The following is a 20,234-nucleotide window of genomic DNA, read 5'->3' as shown; positions in this document are numbered from 1 at the left end:
AGAAGCCACCAAGAATTAATGTGGTACAAGGCCCTTGGTCTCAGAGGCAGAAGGGTTGCCCTGTAGTTATAGTATTAGACTGGCACATGGGACTTGGGTTCAGTTCCCTGCTTTGTAAGAGGCTCCTAGGGTGACAAAGGCCAAAACACCGAGTCTCTTTGTGCTTCAAGTGCCCACCTGTATCTATGGGAATCATTTAGTGTTTTACCATTTTAACAGATTAGTGCTTGTGAGATGATCAGGTCCTGGAGTCAAACTAAGACCAATAAAGCCTCCGCTGTTGTTTTTGGAGTAGGCAGAAGGTCTGAGAGTGGAGTTGCTGTTCTGTGGTTGGCTCCTGGGAGAGACCTCATTTAAAGCAAGCTTCCCTGTAATCAAATGTTTATTACAAACATTAGCATCAATATTATCACCTAGGGTCTAAGGAAATGCTAGGCCACGTGGTTCCCCTAAATTGACACCCATTCATTGGGTCCTGCTATACATTTCAGAGCCCCCGCTTGTCAGAATATCACGTGGAAAAGGAGAACCGTACTTTACAAGGAACTTTTCCATTTTGTTTTCAAATCTCCGGACATGTGACCAGATGACTTCTAGCAGGCTTTGCAAAGGCAGGTATCCTTATTAGTCGAGCATTGCAATTGAACTAGTCCAAAAAGTTCCTTTATTGATCCCCACCCCCATGTTTGATGAGAGACTATAGTTTGATTCTTGGTTCTGCCTGGGAGATCAAAGATCACGTCCGTCATGTGAAGCAACCCTAGTACAGTCACTTCTTGTACCTTTGCTGCAAGAAAGATGCCAGCCACTTTATGCATGGCCTGTGCCAGGACCTCTGGACCTATGCAAGAAAAGAGGATTGAGGACAAGACAATGAGGGGGGAATGAAGATTAGAAGTAAATCACTCATTTGTAGCACAGGTTTTTGATCGTTCCACGCCCCCCCCCCCCCCGGGGGGACAGAGTTAACTATTTCAGTGCTGGGTTCCACAGCAAAGTCTTTGCTACCTTGGAAAGTAGACCTTCGTTTTTTGGAATGAGAAGGCTCCAGTTAAATGCCAGTGCTGCCGTAGCCATGAAGTAGAGGTACTGATTTTTCCTTATTTATATAGCTATAGTATCTGAAATCCCAGGTCACTGACCGGGACTCAGGAGCCAGGTGCTGAACAAGAACAGAACAAAAAGAGAGTTGCAAAGAGCAGGAAATGCATTTGATCCATGGGAAATGCAGCAGCTTTGGAGTTGTGGTTTGTCGGGGGTATTCATTATGTCAGGCTGCACAGAGGATGCCAACTAGTTTCTCTTAGTCAATCAAGACTCGTGGGATTTACTATTATTAGAAATTAGCTTTGAATTAGGTGGACTTTTTTTTTTTTCTTCTGGTTCTTAAATTGAGGTTATTTTGAGTTCCCGTTTGAAAATGATGAAGACATTCGTATTAATGTGCAGATGAATATATATTCATGACTTGTCATAAGGAATATCTGGAGTTAAAATATTATTGTTTGTACTGTAATACCTAGATTCCCCAAACGGATTATGTCTCTGTTGAAGCAAATTTTGCATAACAGAATGAGAGAGACATCCTACACCAAAGAACGTGGAGTCCTCCAGCTCTGCCCTAATTTATACCCCAGGCTGACTTCAAAATAAAACTTAGGGCCTTTTTCAAAAGCACTGTAGCAATTTAAAAATCCGTGCTCTGTTGAAAATCATTGGAATTTATGCTCCCAAATCCCCTAGGTGCTTTTTAAAATCCCTCTCTAAGTCCATTATGTGCATGTACCATTGTATTATGTTTTATAAAGAGAAACTTTAATTAAAAAAAAATCTGGATTTTGAGAGGTCTCTGTATCCACCTATTCTGTTTTCCCACAGATAATTTTGTATTAATGAGGTTAACTGAAACTGTACTTGTGTAAATTCATATTGCCTGCTCTCTTCCCCCTGGAACCTTTTTAAAGATGGGTTTTTTAATCTCTTGGGTTATCCCAAAGCAAACACTTTAAATAAAATAAAACCATATTTGAGAAACTCAGAGCTTGCTCTCTGTGTTGTTTTCTGTTCTCTGCTTCCAGCATTCAGCTGTTCCTGTTTTTCATCCCCCGAACATGAAGAGCAGTGTTTAGTAATTGAATAGCTGAATATATAAATATATATAAGGAAATGCTTCCACATTTGAATCTTGTTAGGACTATGTAGTTCTGAATCTTGAATTTACTCACTAGTCATACCTAGTAACCTTAAAGGTCAGCTTCTGCTGCTGTGACTTTGGGTAATATTTAATTCCTCCAGGAGTCTTGCTGATTTGCATTTGATTTCCAGGGGACTCTAGGAAGCAATGTTCTACTGCAATGTGCAAGATTGCTCCAATATAGTAAGGCAGGCCTTCAAAATTCATGAGATTGGATTAAGATCACGGCATTATACAAATGAACCAATTTGGGGCCTTTTATTTCCCGTTTGAACTGGTTGTTTTCGTATTTTCAAGCATTTTCTCCCTAGCCTTAAAGGTTAGAAACACACCTTTAAAAAGATGATTTATGTTCTTAATGAGAACTGACATTTGGCTTTATTCTCTTGACTCCAGGTTCCGGGATTTTAAAATTTATGAAAACTGAGAGTTTGTGATACCCACCACTGTGAGCAAGGGAGGCAAAATCTGCCCCTTGACGATCGCCAAAGCCACAGCCAGCTGCTGCTACATACCACTCCAGATACGAACACGATAGTCACACTATAGTCTAACAAATAATTTATCCTCCCTGAGAACAGATGACCTGGAGTTGGCTTTATGGAACCTTCTCTCTTTCCTTTAAAGAAGCATCCTGCTTTCCTAGAGCAGGTGATGGATGATATCCATTATGCCATTACTATTTTCCCCTTTATTATCTCTTTTTATTTTTTATAACAATTCTTTCTTCCCCTGTAGCTTATTGTTAGTTTTCCCCAACTATTAGGTAAAGTAGGCAGAAGTCAGCCAGTGCCACTCATCCTTGGGCTTGTTTGCTGAGTCTTTTATACTTGGATGTAATCATGCCTCTTCATTCCACGTTGTGCTACAGACTGTGCTTTTAGCTCACTCAACTTCCCTTCCCCTGGAGCAGGGGTGTGAGATTCACCCTGTGCCCCCACCTGGATCTGGATCACGTAGCTTCTTGCAGGCCGGGTGCAGCTCAGGATGTAAGGAAGTGGTGGCAGGTCCAGCTCTGACTCAGATCATGTGGCGGTGGTCCATACCACAGTGGCAGCTCCAGCTTCATCTCCAACACAGGGCATGCAGTGGGGTGGCTGGCTGCCAGGAAGGTAGAGCCGTGGCAGTGGCAATGGGCAACTGTGTCAGCTCTTGCTTGCTGCCCTGCCACCAATCGCCATGTCCACTGAGGGACTCTGGAGCCGGCTACTTCTCACTGGCCCAGCCCCTAACTTTCAGTGGCCCAGTGGTAGTCCAGTCAGCTGCTTAAAGTGGGTCTGTGAGCTACATCTGGCCTGTGGGCTCCCTTCCCTAGATCACCAAAGGAACACCAATATAGGTAACTTGCTATAAAACATACTTTATATATCCATTCCTTTCCCTGTTTTTCTGTTGAGTCTCTTCACATTCAGTCCCAGGTCATCTTATTGTATGAGAGGGCCATCAAACATGCTGTTTTGCAGTTCATTGGCATGCTCAGCTTGGAAAAGGGAAGTTGAAGTTTTGACTTAAATTAGAAGTGTCGCGTGACATCTTAAGAGGGCTTGACTGTCAGACAGAGGAGCTGTTTTGGACAATCAGACCCCATTTAAGGCACTTTAGATAAAGTCCCAAATTTGTTAGTCCCACTGAATTTCCAAAATATTTGCTCATCAGAGTCCTGGTTTTAGGATGAGATTTGACACTAGTTCAAAGTCTGAGAGAGAGAAAGAGAGAGAGAGAGAGAAGTGGCATCCTCATTTCTCAAGTGAGAAACGAGGGGCCTGAGTGTGAATATTGTTCTGTCTTTCATGGGACAGTTGCTATTCAGAAAATGTTCCACATCCCTATTTTTGGAGCAGAGCCTGCCACAGGTATTAACTTTATTATTCAATAGGCACCTTATTTATGACATTTCTGTGGCTAAGTGTTGCCTCCACAGTTATACCTGGTAGAATAAAATTACAAGGGCTATCAACTCTCATGCTGCAGGCCATAAGCCGTATAAAATAGCAGATTGGATTTAAGTCAGCCTTATTGGTTTTTTAAACCCTTAATATGAAGAGGCCTGGCTACTTTCAAGACTGTCCCTTTTTTTGTCTCTTAAGTACTAAACTTTGTCCCTCGCAGCAATGGTGGAAGTGCTAAAGATGACCAGACACTGTAGCCACAGATTTTAGTTCTAGAGTGTTGTCTAGATGTGCTTAGGTTTAGTTAACTCGGGACATGTCTGTGTGTGCAATTAATGCGACTGTATTTACTCTGGCACAGTTTGCACCAGAGTAAACTAATCCAGGTGCAGCAGCTACACATGTGCCCGGTGACAGGAGCAAATTGAGCCTGGGTGGAGCAGTTTAGGCCAGGGACCCCTGCCAGTCCCCTGCTGGCTCAGCTGACTGGGTGCAATTTGCACCCGTGTCACTGTCTACATGTGCATATAAGCACAGTAATTTACTCTGCCATTGGATAATTCTTGTGTCTGACAGGACTATCCTATGGCAGAGTAAATTAGTCTACTCCATCTTAATTGTGGCGTATGTGCAGACAGAGATGCTTTACCGCGAAGCAAATTAGTCTGCTCTTCACTAAGGAGTGTGTGTAGATGTGCCCTCAGTTGTTAAAAGGCTGATAGGCTCCAGTGCTTTGCATGTACCAGTGGGCAATCGTAAAGAAATATTGCTAGTCGAATCATAATCTGAGAGCCCTGTTCAGTACCTTCGTGCTTTCTGTCCCAGGTCTTTTCCTGACTGATAATTTCTGTATTGAAATACTTGGGTTTCATCCATAGATCTCAATGCATTTTGCAAAGATGAACAGGCATCTGGGATTTAGCCTCCTGTGTAAATGAAATTCAACCCTACACAAGCCCACGTGCCACAAAGGCTTCACAAAAGCCTCTGAAAAAGGATATAAGAGACGTAGGGGCCTTGTGCTTGCCTCTGCAAAAGAATATATCCCACCCACGGAGCAGCTTTTTGATGCTCACATCTCCAGGAAGTTCCAGGAAGGAGATGCACAAAAGCATGCGCAGAGCCCTTGGTCCATGCTGCTACTCCTAAATTGAGGACAGAAATTGAGTGCTAGGATGGAGGTCCACAACCTATGCCCCGTAAGCCGGATTCTGCCTACCAGAGAGAGGTTCTGGTCCCTAATGACAGACATTGGTGGCATATGGTGCTGGCAGCACTTTGTTTTTCTTGCCCCCTGCATTTCTCTGTACCATCCCTTGCAGACAACCTTCCCAGCCCTCCTTGCTCTGTCCTGAGTGCTGTTTTCTCACGCCATCACAGCCTGACCTTACCCTGGCCACTGAATTTGGGACTGCCCACTGACATCGGCAATAAAAATTAGCAGTAGTTGCTGGTGATGATAAGCAGAGGCTGGAGTAGCAGGACTATGAGAGCAGCCCTCAGCGCGGAGTTGGGATGGCCAGGGCACTGTGGAGGGGATCAGTGTCCTGCAGGGGAGGGCTGGTTTGCAAGGGGCAGCCTGCTGTTTTCAAAGGCTGCCAACCCCTGTGCTAGGAGGCAATATCACTCATTTTCTGCATTGTATTTCGAATCTTTCATTAAAGAGCATGTTAAGCATTGCCAGAAGTGGGTGAGTATTAGCGTTTTCATTTTACAGCACAGTGGAAATGCAGCTTGGAGAGGTTTGCATACACAAATTACCCTGGATCACACAGTGGATTGCAGCAGCCAAATCCCCTTTCATTTCAATCCAGAGTCTTTTCTTAAAATTTCTGGACACTGAGCGGCATGTGACTCTAGTACAACAAAGCCCGTTAGCTCCCCATCAGCTGCTGTCATGACACCGCAACCTTCCCTGTTACTGTGCAGGGCATTGTCTTGCGAACTCTGATTCACTGAGTGCCTGATGTACCAAGCTCACAGTTCAAAGAGTCCTTCATGACTGACTCCCCATGCTTAAGAAGTAACAGATGCACAAAGGAGGTCTTATCTTTTGCTGTTGCTAGAGACCAAGCTCTCTCTGTGCTGCTAACTCGGCTCACTGTTTAGCTACTCAACAGAATGCAAAATGACCCGCAGGGTGTTTTAAAGAACTCCATAGGCATTTATGCAGGTTTGCAGAGAAAGAGTTCAAATGTCTAACTGCAGCTTATTTTCAAGGGAAATATTGAAGGGAAAGATTTTCATAGAGATGAGCCATTCCCATCAGTGTTCTCCTTGAAAGTTTGAAATGACCAAATTCAAAGGAGTCGGGCAACTTGTCAGGACTTTCTGGTTTCACCCACATCTCATTAAAGCATTAGAACCTTTGTAAGTGAAGAACTACTCTGTATAGAGGCCATCTGGACTGCCTGTGGCTCTGAAGTGTGAACTGGAAACAAAATGAGGCAGGAACTGGACAAAACCCAATAAAAGTATCCTGAATTTCCATATCATAGTTCCTCTTCGCTTTCTTCTGTGTATCTTCCACCTTGCAGATTCCCTTTCTGATGCAAAGGGCATCCAAGTCAGTGAAAGCACCGCTGACCTCAGTGAGCCTCAGACCCTTACAGTTGTGCAAGCCAGGAGTAAAATGCAACCAGATCAGAGTAGGGGCAGAATTTTCGATTGACTTTACGCTCACTTTTGCATAGGTGTAAATCACAGTACTTTGCAGAAGGCAATGGGTCTGATGGTTTGGTAACAGAATGATGTATCTTTAGGGCAGAGAACACCTCCCCCCTTCTGTCTCTCTGTTTTGAATTTCAGACACTCCCCCACACATGCTTTTATGGCAGCAGTGTATCATATTTACAGCACATAGCATTTCAAGGTTAAATGGCAAAATGTTGACTCAAAAAAAACGTTGCCTTCCCAGGGATACTCGAATATTTCAGCTCATGTTTAGAAGACAGGGTTGATGCGCTACCACTTGATTTCATTTCAGAAATGGACAACACCATGATTCATGTAGACGGTGTCAAAGAGCCGATCTCAACCATATGCTCACTTTTCAAACACAGACTGTGATCAGATGCCCTGTGTGAAGAAAGACGTTTATATGCAGTTGCTGCTTTTGGACTTTAAAGTCTTCCAAGCCAATCTGATGTAGTTCCTTGTCTTCAGTAAGCGTCATGGTTTAACATGCAGATTTGCCAAGTTTCTGTGTTTCCTTTGCGTTGCTAGGACTTTGTGGTTAGTGAAGGAATTAAAGCAGAGGAACACAAGGGAATAAAATAAATTTTGAAGAACACTAAAAAGCATATTAATTAGAGAAGATGATCTGGGAGAAAAGTTGAAGGGAAGTGTGCATATATAGGTAAAGCAGTGGCTTTCAACCTGTGGTCTGGAGACCCCTGGGGGGGCCGCAGACTATGTCTAAGGGGTCCATGAAAGATGACTATGATCAATCAAAAGTATGTGAATACCCACGCTTACAATTGAGGGGGCTCGGCACTTCCATTCGAAATTTCCAAAGGGGTCTGCAAAGGAATAAAGGTTGAAAACCACTGAGGCAAAGGATCAATAATGGAGCGCAGTACTACACATAAAGTGCAAGCTAGTTAAGTTTAATCTATCTGCATACATCACCTTCTTTTTCATTCCCAGTTTATGTTAAAGTAGATGAGTTACACCAGGGGTTAGCAGGCGTTTGCAAATAGCTGACCTCTTCCTGCTTTTTATACCGTGGTGTTATAGCCCCTGGATACCTGATGTCCATCCTTTATATTTTCCTCTGTTTATTTCTTGGCCATAGAACTTTAAGACATCTATAAAGGTTGAGTGCTCCTACTATCTTTCCCTGTTTTGTGTATCTGTGAGTTTAATCAGTTGGGCTTCAATTCTGGTATTTGCTGTTCGTAAAAACCTGACTTAGCAGCATGTCAGAAATTCTTGTTCTTTAATCCGATGGTTCCCAACAGTTTTATACTGCGGGCCGGCAAACTCACTCAAAGAATTTTGGTGGATTCAGTATAGAAATGATCTAATTTACATATTTTAATTTAATATAAATATTTAAATTTAAGTTTTATGTGGGGCAGGGGGGTTGTGAGGATTGGATCAGCTTGCGGCACCTCAGCCACAGGCGCTGGGGGTCCCTGCAGGGGAGGCGGCTGCACAGGTGGTGTCCTAGGGGGGACCCAGCTGGGGTTGCTTGGGAAGAAGAGGCTTTGCTGCCCTGGGCATTTCCCTGCCCACATCCCCCCACTCCCAGCTGCAGGCAGGGCTAGGGGGTTCTGCCCAGCCCATTGCAGGCCCTGGTACTTGCTGCATGGGCAGCACCTTGCCAGGCGTGGCCATGGTGGTGGGAGTGGGATGGGGCACATGCAGCTGGCTGCCTCCCTCCCGGGGCTGCCCCACCGCCCAGCTTTAACTTTGCACATGACTGCCGGCAATGAAGGACACTCACCCAGGTGAACAGACAGAGGGCCAAGCCAGGTCAGGCATGCGGGAGCCCTCAGCTGGGAGCAGGCAGGCAGCTTAACAGGCACGGCACGGCAGCTAGCCCTTTGCAGACCAGTACCAGGCTGCAGCCTGGTGGTTGGGAACCTCTGCTCTAGTCTATCCCCTTGCAAAACCCATAGATGTCATTGATGTCATTCTATGGAACAGTCGAGACAGGAGCCTTTGCCTGGGGAATTGTGGTGCACAGCCAGTTTGGAGGTTCGATAAACGTTAACTGCTCATATTTATTTATTTGGCTTATCTTTTGAGCTAGCAACAGCTTGGAACACCCCATCTAGGGACTCCCGTCATTCCTAGCAGCAGTGGTATGGAGCCCAAGATGCCATACAGTGCTGTTAACTAAATGGCTTGCACCCCCGACACTTAATTTGCAGCACATTGGCTATTTCATGTGGAGTAACTCTCACATACAGCCCTCATTTGTGATTTAGTTGAGGCATGTAATTATAGCGTATGTTACTCTTTATGACCTGAGCTTGATTTCAGCAGTTGGAATATACTTGTTTGCTGTTTTCACAGAATCACTGTGGACAGTGTTTGGTAATTATAATTAGCTTTTTGGCTTGGATTTTTTTTTTCATCAGTAATTTCTGAAAATTCAAAAGAAGCCTCAACAAGTGACCATGACAGCTATTTTTCACAAATAAAAAATCCATTGTTCATTACATGCCTATGGTATTGCATGTATCTTCTTTGAAGTTGGCAGTTATAGTCCACAATACTTACTTCCACTTTGAAATATAAATCGGTATCATGCCAGTTTCCTCTCTTATTTATATGTTCATTTATTGAGGCAAGGGATTTATCAGATGAGGGTACAGGCAGGTTGGCCTGATTCTGCTCTAATAATTCAAGAAGAATATTTGAAATTACATATTGCTTAATGGGATGTAGGGAAATACTGGGATATTAGTATTAAACAGAACTGAAAAGAATCATAGCAGACCAGTGATCTCAGCCAGGGTGCCACAAGATTATTTTAAGGGTGCTGAAGGGTGTTGTGCAGTATTAACATTGGTAGGTATGTAAACACCTAAACCTGATTTACTAGAAAAGCCCAGTGATTTCAAATAGGAATCTAGAGTGTCAAAAACATTCTGACCTGTCATGGTCTTTGTTGTGGTCCTTTTGGCTAAGTACAGACAGTCAAAAAGCCCAAGGCTAAATTGCTTCAGTCTTTGCAGATTAGTCTAAACTGTAGAGATTAAGCTGAGAAACAACTGGACAGACATTCACTTTTGATTCTGGAAATGCAGCCACATCCCTGCAGTAGCTCAGGCCAGAAGCCAGGGGGTGCTAGAGCACAGCTCTCTGGCATGTAGCTAGCTTGGGCTGTGTTTGCTTCCTCTTACTTTTGCCCCTGAGGTCTCTGGAATTCGCAGGCCACAATCACAACAGCAGGGCTCTGCAGAGTTGCTCATCACTTCCTTTTCCTGCTCCCAGGTGCCTCTGGGATTTGTAGTTCAGAGTCACAGCCAGCAGTAAGTTTTTAGCAGAACTGGGCAGCTCTGTACTCAGGGGGAAAGGAAGTTTAACCCCCTCCCTGGCCCCAGACCTCAGCTGGGGTTTGCCTGGGGGGCAGTCCCTGCCTCCTTCCCCACCCCATCCCACCCTCCCACCAACCCTTCTCTGCTGGAACAGACAGCACAGCACAGCACAGGGCTGAAAAGCATGCTGGAGGACTGTGAGTTAACTTGAACCAGGAAGGGGCCTGGGACAGAAATTTCATAAACCAGTTTCAAAATGGCTGAAACTGGTTTAAGATAAACCTGGTTGAATGTAGTATCAGATGTAATTGATTTGGGTCAAACTGGTTTATGTGCACTGAACTTGTGTTCTGTTACAAATTTAAACCATTTTCTGATCACTTAAACTGGTGTATGTGTAAATTCTTTCCCTAGCCTTTGAGTTCTTTGCAACAGAAGAATTAGGAGAATATGGAGGTTAAATCAATTATACTGGAGGCCTGGGGTGGGGGATGCCAGGTGATAGATGGCTCTGGATGTACCCTGTTCATATGCTCTTCTTGTAAAGCATCCACTCCTATCACTGTTGCAGACAGGATGCTGGGCTGGATGGACCATTGTTCAGACTCAGTATAGCACTTACATTTTTCTTTTTAATTGCTCTGTTATTTTTATGTAGTCAGGAAAAGTAAAGCTAAGAGCTGGCATTTTCAGAGGAACACCTTGAGTCTAACAAAGAGTGCCTTGCATCTAAAAAGACTGAGAACCACTGCAGTAGAGAGTAATAATTTCCAGGGGAAAATAATTACAGTAGGGCTTGCTCACTAAGGCATGTAGAAGTTAAGTACCTTGGGTGCACAATGAGTTACTGGAAGAGGAAAAAGTAGAACCCAGCCCTCCCAGTGCCCTGCTCTAACCACCAATAGTCTTATTCAGTTGCCTGATAAAAACCTTTCTTGAACTAGCAACATTGCAGGCTAAGGTTTCAGGTCAGCATCCTGGGATTTGTCTGACTAGCTCATGTAGATTTTGTACATTACTTGCACATATTTCTGAAAATGTTATAGCCCTGGTTAGCGGATGTCTTCTTACACTCAGCAAAAGCTCAGCTGTCATTCCGGGCTTGTAACCTTATTTTTTAATTTGTAACCACTGAATTTTAAGGGGACTGAAGGACATAAAATACTTTTTGCAAAGACATGAAACGGTTTCTTATGAACAATCCTGGGTTCTCTCTCAATGTGCATTGGTAGGTCAGTAGCCAATTCAAGCTCATCAATATCCTATTTTCCTTCAGACTTGTGCTAAACAACACTCTAAATTACCCAGTCCAGTAAATGATGTACCCTTTTTTTATCAGTTAAAAAACCTTTATAGGGCTCGTAAGAGTCCTTGAAGCAGTTACCTTTGAACAATTACATTGGTTTGACATAAATTTTCCATATTGTTTTTATTGCCTGTCTCAAGTTATCTGGGGACTCGATATTCTTCCTTTATCATAGGGATCTGGTGCTCCTGACAGATGTGCACTAATTTTTCTCAGGAACTCTAATAAGAGTCAGGCATGTGTCTATTTTAAGACTAGGCCTCCTTAAATTCATGTTGCATTAATTATTTTGCAAGTCATGTGTGGAGTTTAAAGAAGGGGTAGAAAGCCAGAACTTCTAAATTCTGTTCTTAGCTCTCCTACTTATTTTTTAACGCAAGCCTGGAGAAGACACTTCAGCTCTCTGCACCATGGCCTACAATTACAATTTAGCAACAGATTTTTTTGTACCAATATTGTGCACTTTTCAGAGCACTTAATAAATTTTCATAAATGAAATAGAGAGGAAAGATGCCTTTATGGCTAAGGCACAAAATTGAGACACAGGAGATAGGAGTTCAGTTCCTGGCTGTGCTGCAGACCTACTGCATGATCTTGGGCAAATCACCTAGTCTCTCTGGATATAATACAGAACCTCCTTTCCTGCAGTCTTAGAATGTTTTTAAGTGTATACTTGTCAGGAAAAGAGAGCTCTTTACCCTATGGGCACAGACAGAAGTTGCGTTTGTTGTGTGATCAGCCTCCTGAAAGTGCTTTAGAGCTGTGCCATGACACACATGCTCTTTGGGATCCTGTAGGTAGCCTCGATTCCCTCACCTGCCCCCCCCAGCCCAACAGGCAACTATCTGTTGAGTTTGCAGGGAGGGCGGGGCTCTAACTCATGGCACTTTATTTAAAAGCGCCATGAGTTAGAGTGGGGCGTGCACATCTATCAGCACCCTATGGGCTTGTGCAGTTTCTGATTATAGCTGGGGGACACTAGGCACTAGGATAGAGCAAAGGATAATAAAATAGGCCTCGCTCTCCCTTTATGCAGAACTTAATGCTGCAAGGTGAAATGGATAAATAGAGAAAATTTATCTGAGATTGTGCAAGAAGTCTACCGTAAAGCTTTGGAACTGAATGTGGATCTCATGAGGCTTAGACCTTTTCTTTAAGCCCAGTGTTGTTTCCCCTGTAAATGCTTATAATAATACTGTCCTCCCAATACACTAAGGGGTCTAATTAACACACTCTTTAATCATTAATTCAAATCCCTAAATAAAAGTCATTAAATATGTCAGAAATGCCACAGGATGTCGAAGTTAGTAAACTTCCTCCTGGAGCAGGCTTTCAGTAATAGAGCAGCTTGGTGATGATGGGATAATTTGCAATTTGCTAATTTCTATGTCTTTATTTATTTCCTAATTCATGAGGGATTTTTTCCCCCTCTCCCTTATATTTTTGTTTATGTGGTTTGGGTCACTTAGACGATTAAGAACTGCTTCCAAGTTACATCTAGTTAAATTATTCAAGTTAGCTCTAGAAGTAATTATTCAAACTAACATTATGCAGGACTGGCTTTGAATGCTAATTCATTGCTCTAAAGGTAGCAGAACTTAAAATCCACATTGTTAGAGGAAAAAAGAGAGATTGGTCACTCAGATTCCCCCTCTGTGAATGTGCCTACTGCAAACAATTTTGCTGGTCTTCTCCAGTCACCATGTAGGCAGGGCTCATACCATTTTCTGTGAGTAGCATTCCCTGTACCAGAACTGACCAGGTATGACAGCCCATGTCAACATACCTGTCCTACCTAAGCTATTTTCCTGAACACTAGAGCCAGCATCAGAATTGGATGTAAAATGCCAAGGCTTGCATTGCTTGATTCTGTACAGTACCTAGGGGCTGTTGTTTTGCACTGGGATGCAGTCCAACTAGGCCAGCTAAAGGTACATAAGAAAGAGGGCAAATGGACAACCCATTTTAGAGAAGTCCTGCACCTTGTATTTAAACTCCCTCCCCTGAGAAATGGGTGGGGGAGAGGGAAACGGTTCCCTTATTTTGAAGCGCTTTTTTGGAAATGTCAGGCTGTCTAAACGATCACAAATTACTTGACTTCAACAGGCTCAAATAAATGGACTCTCTCCTATAAATGTTGCAGAAGATGTCACTGACAGTTTCATAAATTGAATAACTTGGAAAATAAGGGGGGGGAAATGGCTGTGCCAATATCAATTGGAGCAATGAAAACAGATAAATATTTCTGCCTGGGAGATCCATCTGCAAACTCGACTTTCACTGGTTGTTTATTTGTTTTGGGGAATATTGAGCTGGTTTGATGACATGGGTTCACTTCAATCCTTTTTATATTTACATGGGCAAGGGGCAGAGACAAAGGACAGCATAGGCTGTCAGCAATACTACCGCTCCGAATACTTCAGACTGAGCTTGGATGGATCCGCTCAGTCTTTGTGGTGGTTCTCTCTGATGTATACTGAGAGACTGCCAGTAAGTCGTTTCTGACTGCGTGCAGTTGTTAGTGCAGACACAACTCAGCCCCCCAACTCAATCTACAGAGGCCCTTCAGTGAGAGCATCTGATTTGGTTGTGCAGAGCATAGTTTTAAACCTTGCTAGGTGGGAGCAGGGAACTGGGAGGCAGGTCTTTCTTGGATCTGCTTCTGGCTCCCCTGCCTCTTGACTGCATGACTCAGGGTAAGTCACTCAACCCGTCTCCTCATCTGCAAAACGGCAGTGGCACAGCTTGGGTCTTAAGAAGTTCGGGGCAAGGACTCCTTGCTAGCTTGCAAGTACAAATGCTAAAAAGGATGAGATGTGAACTGGTGCCTTGGAGATGGAAAACAAAACCCTCTCCTTTGGCCAGGTCATTCCCACAGACCAGTCCCCTGTCCTTTCCTACCCCCTCTTTAGCTATACATACTGTATTTATCATGCACCATCAGCTAGCACAGAGAGAAATGCCAGAATGCACAGATGCCTTTTCATGTACCCCTCAGATCCCTACTTGCATTGCTGCCTCCTGTTGAATAGGAAGGAAAAAAATGTAGTTGTGTCTATGGACATTTTATATCTGTGATATTCACTTGGTTTTTCTTTGTTCAGTCCCAGTTATATAATCACAAAGCTTTTTACGAGAAGATGTCAATCTTATGCAAGGATAATGGACATTCCATTACATTCTCGCCGCAGACACTGCTGAAAACGCCAAGTGTAAAATCAGATTCGTTACCTAAATTCTCAGAAGGGAGCAAGATATAAAGCATTACTCATCCTGTTAACCATTCCACTCTTCTCTTTTCATCAGCTCCTCCATTTAATTAATTAATTAATTGAACCTGGGCTCCAGATCCAGAAGGACTCCATATGCCTCTTGATACAGTTGTACAATACAATCGTACAAAGCAGCAGAAGGCTATCCGATGCAAGTTTTTTTGCAGCTGGATCGCAAGTGATCAAAGACCTTTTCATTTTATAACTGGTGATACCTTTTCTTTTCGGGTGATAAATACCCATTAACAGCACATTTTGTATGATCCTGTGCAAAGATGCATCTTTTCCCTTATGAAGTATATGCTGTGTGCATCTATGAAAATAGAGAACGTATTTAAATGGACTCAAATATCTACTGCATTCTCCCTGCTTTCTGTTCAGACTACATAAAGCGGTCTCCATCTTCTTCCCTTGACACTGGAAAACTCGTGGTGAGATGCTGATGTCTTGACAGTCCCAAAGCTTCTGTCATCCACTGTTTATAGGGACCTACTTTCTTTGTGGTTTCGCAGATTTTGCAGAATCCAGAATTGTCCATAAGGAAAAAATGAATAAAAATAAAATGCTGGCTCTCCAATGAGAGCCAGCAGTCCTCGCTACCAGGAGAAGATGCCAGTTGGCAAGGTGGCATGAAGGGGCAGCTGCCCCCTTGTCCCTCCTCCCCTTGCCAGGGCCTCTCTGCCAATCAGAGCTGAGGGGAGGGGCCTCTCAGCTAGTCAGCGCTGAGGGGTGTGGCCACCATAAAATGACCATGGAGGTAGAACTTTACGCTGCGATCAACCCGCAAAAATTGATATGGACCTCTGCGATTTAGGTAGCCTCCTAGCTACAAAACGAGCAACATTGGCTCTTGTACATGTTCTTCACTTGGTCTTTGGTGCTGACCTGCCTACTAGGCTAGGTCAGACATCACACATAAACCGGTTTAAGTGATCAGGTACTAGTTTAAACCTGTAACAGAAGAGATGTTCAGTGCACATAAACCAGTTTGAAAAAGGCTGAAACTGGTTTAAGATAAACCTGGTTGAATGTGGCCTCAGACTTAACTGATTTGGGTCAAACCGGTTTATGCGATGTCTGTCTCAGAGACCCCTTCCCTCCAATCCTTCTGCTTTAGGAGCCATTGTAGGACCCTCTCTCTTTTCTGATTCCTTTCCTCTGGGTCCTTTGAAAGGAAATACACTGTCACTTCCCAGCGGGGGCTAATAATTGTACAAAGCTGAGTAGCCCCAGACCACCTGGCCCTTAAAAGGGGCAGACAGCCCTGCTTAAAGCTAGCATTAAAATCATGAGCAGACCAGTGGTGTCCTGTGGGACAGGATGGCAGTGGAGCACAGGTTTGAGCTAGTCTGATTGCATTTGATCCTGGGGTGTACCACCGACACTCATTTTAGGCTGGAATATTCCTTTTTACCCATTCCTTATTCCTTTGATTTGAACGATTCTTGCAGGGATTTGTTGCTGAGGTCAGTGCAAGTCCTGCCGTTTGGACCTCCCTAGTGAAGGCCTTTGGGTCAGTAGGTTGTTGCCATCTTGAGGTGCTTTGCAGACAGGAGGGATCCGCTGTCCTCAACATCTTGTTCCAACAGGAATCGCTGAGTGCTGAGCACTTCTGGTCTTTTTTCAGTGCATCCTGGGAGCTGAGCTCTTCTGCAAATCTCAGCCTGACTGAGGGCAAGGAAATCCGACCCGACCAGCACGCGCACCTGATTGTACTGTGGCCTGCATTTCGCTGTTCTCACTTCCCTGCCGCAACGCATCTTATCAGCTCCTTGTCTTAAACTGAGAATACCACGTAAACTAGTTTTCATTTCATTATTCCTTGGTATTGTCCAAGGGAACCAAACTCGAAAATGTAGCAATTTTCATGTTCCCCCAGTTTATCTGGAAAAAAAAAAAAAAAAAAAGGAAGCCATACATCTCGGTCCTGTTGTTCTCAGAGGATGTAACAAAACTGAACTGAAATGAGAGAAGCCGGTGCCTAATGTGGTTCTGAGTGGTTTCATGTTGCGCTAGGCTGCTTGTCACAAATCACTCCCACTCTCGAGCATCGAAGGGACTCCCAATTCTCTTCCTACTTAAGTTTTCTATCAGTGACTCTATAAGTGTAAAGCATGGAAACCAAAAAGTGCATTCCTTTGAAAGAGGTGGCCCTGTGGGCTCAAAATCAAAATAGACTACACGGAGCTTCAGCTGTTTGCTTGTGCATTTTTTAAAGGTTGAGACAAAGACGGTGGAGTTCTCTGGAGGGGAATGGTAAGTGGTTGTAACATGCTCAAGAGCAGCAGTTTTTTTTCCAGCTTGATCAGTCTGAGGGCTCAATTGTGTGCTGAGAAGTTTGAACAGGAATCACAAACTTTCCCAGAAGTGAGCGCTAACATGTTGCTTTTACAGGCCTCTTTCTCAAAGAAATTCTGGCACAAAGATAATCCCAAAGCCTTGAGTTCTTGGGTACTGCTGGTAGGTAGCGATGCATTTCATTTCCCAGCTTCAGAGTACTTTGCTAACATGGGTGGAAGCCTCACCACACCCCTCTGAGGTCAGAAAGTCATTTTCGACCTGTTGAAGATGGGATAAATAAGAGCGACTGGTATTACCAAAGGCACAGCAGCAGTTCCCTGGCTGAGCCACAGCCAGGATTGGAAGCTGGGAGACCCAGACTCTTAAAGCCATGCCTCTGACCCTGGGTCTGCTGCTGCTAAAACAAGCTGCACCTGCTCTCTCACACTGGGTGGGACAAAGGCCAGCAATTAGAGCAGAAGGCTCAAAACAGCCCTGAGCGTGCCTTAGGAGACCCTGAGAGTAGCACAGAGAGGAGACTTGTGCTCAGGGCTGCTGTCAAGCCATCTCCAGTGCAGGTACCTCTTAGCAGGACTGCGTGAGTGGGATTCATTGTGTTAGGGGAAGCCTGGAGTCTGGAAGGAGGTTGTACAGACCTGCTCTAAAGCCCAGGCAGTGCTAGGGGGAGACCTAAAAATCTCTGTAGACTGTATGCTGTGCATGTATCTGATTGCCTGGCTATATGGTACTAATACAATTCAGCGCGCTAAGCCATCCCATCTCTCAGGTAGTTGGCATTTTCAGACTTAAGCATTTGTAAAATGTTTGTAACCATGGTAGCATTGTCAAAACCATTGCTGCCAATTATCACAATACTGTCACAAGTCTCACAGGGTGCCTATACACATGCTTGGGAATGGGATGGGTGGGGGTGTTAATTAGAGTGGCTATTGAAATGCCTCAACATCACATGTATTAAGCCCCCACATGTTTAAAAATGGCCACAGGACATTTTATCTAAAGCTCATTCAACAAGCTTTAGTTAAAGAGTCCTTGTGGCCAATTTGAAATTTGATGCTAAAGCATTGTAATAAGAACACATTGGAGCACGTGTATAGGCAGCCACAGTGTGTTTCTTAAAGCTCCTGCTTCAGGCATCATGGGATTTCAGGAGGATCTCAACTTTCATTAAAAAAAAGTAAGTTTCTAGCCCTGAAGTTTGCAGAGAAAGGCCTGTACATGCACACGCACAACTTTTTTTTAAAGAAGTGTGTGTGTCAGAGATAGAGAGCGAGAAGGAAAATAATAAAAACATTAAAGATCTCATGATTTTGGGGGCCCCAAGCTCATCATTCTTGAACAGCTGGGGTTGACAATACTGCAAAAGTGACTTTGTGGGTTTTGATGCCTCCATCCTGGGTGCACCCAGCATGACATCCCCTACAGAGCCAGGTGCACCAATATCAAGACATCAGTCGCATGAAAACGGCAATTCTAAAATAAAATCATTTGGCACTAGAGACTGAATCAAAACAGAAGTCTGCTCTTTTCCCACTAATGTTAGGACAAAAATATATATCTCCTGCCTAGGGCATATTCCATGTGTTTGTTCTCTGCACTTTATTTTTTAGACCTGCAAGAAGCAAATGCACTTATCCCATTAACAAAGCCCCTGATTTAAAGTGCTCGTGATTCTATTCTGAAAAGTGACCCTTTTAGTAAAAATAGCACTGTGGGGTCCCATGTTAATTTTGTCCGTGGCTCCTATGTGAAATTCTTCCGTTTAGAAGTAAAAAGACAATGGCATTTTTCTCAGAGCCCTCAGGGCTCAGCCTGATCTGTGAAAATCAGGCTTTCCTTCTCATGCAAAATCACCTTTCATAAAGACAGTGTTGCAGACCAAATCATGCCTTCTGCTGCACCTTTTGCAAGGTTGCTCCTTAGTTTATGTAAGAGCCTGGGCATTTACTACTTCTCCTAATCCTTGCTGAATGTGCGCAAAGATAAAATATTAAAATCTTGATCATGAAAATAGATTGTGCATAGTTTCCAGGAGTAAGTCTTTGGTTACTTTGCTACAGAAACCCGTTTGGAAGATTCTTTTATCTAAACATAGTAATAACTCCATTAACCCTTCCTCCCTTTCTTCTCTGGAAATTAAAGTTCCCCACTGCCGTTCATGGGACACATTTATTGCTTTTGTGAACCTAGCATTACTCTTGGTATTACTGCAGCTCAGCTACCATCCCCTGTTACCAGAAGCCTTAGATAAATGTCATTAGGCGCAGAAGATCCAGCGTACACTGCTGGAAACGCGTTCCTTCTAGAGCTTTAAGCTCTGTGAGCTGCAGAGTTATAAATAAAAACTAAAAAAGTAGGTCATTGGTCTTTCAAATGCCATCTTTACAAATAGAGGCTGGGGAATTCGGAGAGAAATTAAATGTACATTTCCAAAGAAATTCCCAAGTAAGCAAAGAGGACTGATAGCAAAATCTTTTTGAAAATCCCCAGTATGGTAGGATTAGGGAGAGCACAGGGATTCCTGGAAATGAGTTCAAAAGGATTCAGAGAGCCTGGATGATATTGAAAGAGATCACTTAAATGACAGATAAATGCATTTTACAGCGGTTAGGTTTGGGTTGGCTGATGAAAAGGCTAATCTTGCAGTCCTAATGCAGGCAAAGTGATAAGTTAGCTGGTGCAAGGACTAGGGGATTATGGCTGTGACAGCATTTTTAATGTGGATATGCAGACTCCACTGTCAAAGCGGAAGGCATGAAAACTTGGCAGGAGCAAAGCGTCAATGCCTGGAAGGGTAATGACCTGTACGTAAGAAGAGCTGAGCGCTGGGGTGGGCAAGGTCCGGACCATGGCCTGGATCCGGCCTGAGACGGAATGCATTTCCCAGCAGCCCCTGCAGCTGCCGCCGCTGGATCCAACCCCAATGCCTGGGAACCCCGGCTCATCTGGGTGGGCAGGGCCAGGAAGATCCTGGGATCTTGGGGTGGTAACAGCATGAGGCTGGGGCCAGGGCAGAGCTGTGATCTGCTGCCCACACATCCCTGCGATGAGCGCGGGTTCGGTCAGCAGGGGCGTGTCGGGAGCAGGTTGCAGCTACCTGCCCAGCCGCATGCCCTGCCCAGGCAGCTCCCGGCCAGTCTCCATGGGCATCCTGGGAGTGTTTCCATGTTCTTCATGGAGATCGACCAAGAGCCGCGTGGGCAGGGGCATCTGGGAAGTGGAATCCAGCTGCTAGCCAGATCCACCAGTTTGCACCCGCTTGGCCTCACATCATACTCT

Source organism: Gavialis gangeticus, unplaced genomic scaffold, assembly GCF_001723915.1.
Source record: "Gavialis gangeticus isolate Ggan-Ray unplaced genomic scaffold, GavGan_comp1, whole genome shotgun sequence".
Taxonomy (NCBI): domain Eukaryota; kingdom Metazoa; phylum Chordata; order Crocodylia; family Gavialidae; genus Gavialis; species Gavialis gangeticus.
The sequence above is the reverse complement of the archived record's forward strand: the minus strand, read 5'-3'. Positions refer to the sequence as shown.